Raw genomic sequence first — 4038 nt, 5'->3', positions numbered from 1 at the left:
GCTTTATTTTCATGTCATCTGACCATAACCGGTATCCCAAGAGCCAATGAAAATAGAGCTCTTGTTGTTGATGAACAGAAGCGTAGGTAGAAAAGTACCTCATACCTACGGTAGAATATGGTGGTGGATCTGTGATGTTATGGGGCTATTTGCTTTCTATTGGTCCTAGGGACCTTGTTAAGGTCAATGGCATCATGAACTTTACCCAGTAACAGGACATTTTAGCCCAAAACCTGGTTGCCTCTGCCAGAAGGCTGACACATGGGCCTCAAGTGGATTTTCCAGCAATACAACTAACCCCAAGCACTAATCAAAATCTATAAAGAAATGGTTAATTGACCACAAAACATTTTGTAATTGCCACCTCAGTCTCCGGACTTGAACTCCCATTGAAAGCCTGTGGTTTGAATTGAAGAGGACAGTTGATAAGAACAAGATGAAGGATATCAAGGATCTGGAAAGATTCTGTATGGAGGAATGGTSTAAGATCCCTCTCAATGTGTTCTCCAATCTCATTGTTTTTGTTGAAAAAGGCTCAGGGGCTGGACAGGAGAGGGGGCTGGAGAGTTGAAAACAGGAGAGGGGCTGGAGAGTTGAAAACAGGAGAGGGGCTGGAGAGTTGAAAACAGGAGAGGGGCTGGAGTATTGAAAACAGGAGGGGGCTGGAGTATTGAAAACAGGAGAGGGGCTGGAGTATTATCTGTTCTCTATATCATCTATCATTGTCTGCTCTCTATATAATTTGTTAACTGTTCAGCAGTCTTATAGCTTGGGGGTAGAAGCTTGTTCAGGAGCCTTTTGGCCCCAGACTTGGCTCTCCGGTACCGCTTGCCATGCGGTAGCAGAGTAAACAGTTTATGGTTTGGATGGTTGGGGTCTTTGACAATTTTCCGGGCCTTCCTCTGACACRGCCTGGTACAGAGGTCCTGGATTGCAGGGAGCTCGGCCCCAGTGATGTACTGAGCGGTCTGCACCACCCTCCCTCTGTAGCGACTTGCGGTCGGAAGCCAAGCAGTTGCCATACCAAGCGGTGATGCAGCCAGTCAAGATGCTCTCGATGGTGCAGCTGTAGAACTTTTTGAGGATCTAAGGGCCCATGCAAAACCTTTTCAGCCTCCCGAGGGGAAAGAAGGTGTTTTTGTGCATTCTTCACGACTGTGTTGGTGTGTGTGGACCAGACAAACAGACTGGATCATTAAGGGAAGCAGACAAACAGACTGGATCYTTAAGGGAAGCAAACAGACTGGATCATTAAGGGGAGCAGACAAACAGACTGGATCATTAAGGGGAGCAGATAAACAGACTGGATGGTTAAGGGAAGCAGACAAACAGACTGGATGGTTAAGGGAAGCAGACAAACAGACTGGATCGTTAAGGGAAGCAAACAGACTGGATCGTTAAGGGGATCAGACAGACTGGATCATTAAGGGGATCAGACAGACTGGATCATTAAGGGGATCAGACAGACTGGATCATTAAGAGGATCAGACAGACTGGATCATTAAGGGGAGCAAACAGACTGGATCGTTAAGGGGAGCAGACAGACTGGATCATTAAGGGGATCAGACAGGACTGGATCATTAAGGGAGCAGACAGACTGGATCAGTTGACAGGAAGCAGACAGACTGGATTCATTAAGGGGAGAGCAGATCGAAGGGACTGGGATCATTAAGGGAGGCAGACAGTACTGGATCATTAAGGGAGCAGACAGACTGGATCATTAAGGGGAGCATACAGAGTGGATCATAAGGGGATCAGACAGACTGGATCATTAAAGGGGAGCAGACAGACTGGATCATTAAGGGGACAACAGACTGGATCATATAGGGGAGCAAGACAGACTGGTCATAAGGGGAGCAGACAGACTGGATATTAAGGGGAGCAACAGACTGGATCATTAAGGGAGAGCAACAGACTGGATATATAGGGAGCAGAACAGACTGCGATCATTGAGAAGATGGATCATTGAAGGGGAGCAGACAGACAGACTGGATTATATAGGAAGCAATTTTCTCAGGGTTTATTTTCTAACTACCCCAAAGCCTTATTGACCATCCCTGAGTTCAACTAATTGAATCAATCAAATTTATTTTTATAAAAGCCCTTTTTACATCAGCAGCTGTCACAAAGTGCTTTACAGACACCTCAGCCTAAACCACAAAAGTGCTTTACAGACACCCAGCTAAACCACAAACAGCAAGCAAGCAGAAGCAAAAGCACAGTGACTAGGAAAAACTCCAGGAACCTAGGAAGAAACCTAGAGAGGAACCAGGCTCTGGGGGGGTTTGAACTCCCTAGAAGGCAAGAACCTAGGAAGAAACCTAGAGAGGAACCAGGCTCTGAGGGGGTTTGAACTCCCTAGAAGGCAGAAACCTAAGAAGAAACCTAGAGAGGAACCAGGCTCTGAGGGGGTTTGAACTCCTAGAAGGCAAGAACCTAGAAGAAACCTAGAGAGGAACCAGGCTCTGAGGGGGTTTGAACTCCCTAGAAGGCAAGAACCTAGAAGAAACCTAGAGAGGAGAGCCGGTTCAGAAAGGTGGCTGATCCTCTTCTTGGCTGTACAACAATATTTCTAACAGTACTACAATAATACTACTACATGTTACAGTATTAAAACTCTGTGTAGTCTTACGTTGGACGCAGGACGTTGTTTTTGCCGTAGAGCAGGTGAGTACGGGAGTTCTGATGAAGAATTCCACGTATTCCGCGCAGACGCCGCAAACTTATCCTCGGACATGCTGACACTGGACTGTCTCTTCTGGATCTGGGAAACAGGCCAGGAGAAAGGTCTATGTTATTGAGTATTGAAACAGCCAGGGGAAAGCTTATGTTATTGAAGTAGTGAAACAGGCCAGGAAAAGGTCTATGTTATTGAGTATTGAAACAGGCCAGGGGAAAGGTCTATGTTATTGAGTAGTGAAACAGGCCAGAAGAAAGGTCTATGTTATTGAGTATTGAAACAGGCAGGGGAAAGGTCTATGTTATTGAGTATTGAAACAGGCCAAGGGAAAGGTCTATGTTATTGAGTATTGAAACAGGCCAGGGGAAAGGTCTATGTTATTGAGTATTGAAACAGGCCAGGAGAAAGGTCTATGTTATTGAGTATTGAAACAGGCCAGGAGAAAGGTCAATGTTATTGAGTATTGAAACAGGCCAGGGGAAAGGTCTATGTTATTGAGTATTGAAACAGGCCAGGAGAAAGGTCTATGTTATTGAGTAATGATTGTGTAAGGACGTGACTCAGATCCTGACTGATTATCCCTCCATTTTTTTTTATTTAACCATTATTTAACCAGGCAAGTCAATTAACAACTAATTAATATTTACAATGACGGCCTAGCAAGAGGCTAAAGGCTTACTGCACGGACGGGGGATAAAACACACATCACGAGAAAAGAGACACCACAACACTACATAGAGACCTAAGACAACACAACATGGCAACAACGCATGACAACACAGCATGGTAGCAACACAACATGGCAACAACACAACATGGCAGCAACACAACATGGCAACAACACAACATGGCAACAACACAACATGGCAACAACACAACATGGCAACAACACAACATGGCAGCAACACAACATGGCAACAACACAACATGGCAACAACACAAACATGGCACAAAAATTGTTAGGCACAAAGGACAAAACGGCAGATAAAACACATCACGCGAAGCAGCCACAAGTGTCAGTAAAAGAGTGTCCATGATTGTCTTTGAATGTAGAGATGGAGATAAAAATGCTCCAGTTTGACTGTTTGTTGCATCTATTGTTTTTTGCATCTTGTTTTTTTTTTGCATCTTGTATTTTATTGCATCTTGGTTTTTTTGCATCTTGTTTTTTTTGCATCTTGGTTTTTTATTGCATCTTGTTTTTTATTGCATCTTGTTTTTTTTTGCATCTTGGTTGTTTTTTTGCATCTTGTTTTTTGCAGTTGCTAACTGCTGTGAACTGAAAAGAGGAGCAACCCAGGCTACTGTGTGCTTTGGGATCCTTTAACAGAATGTGACTGGCACCCTTTGGGCCCTGG

Source organism: Salvelinus sp. IW2-2015, unplaced genomic scaffold (genome assembly GCF_002910315.2).
Source record: "Salvelinus sp. IW2-2015 unplaced genomic scaffold, ASM291031v2 Un_scaffold3747, whole genome shotgun sequence".
NCBI classification, from domain to species: Eukaryota; Metazoa; Chordata; class Actinopteri; order Salmoniformes; family Salmonidae; genus Salvelinus; species Salvelinus sp. IW2-2015.
This window is presented reverse-complemented; position numbering follows the sequence as displayed.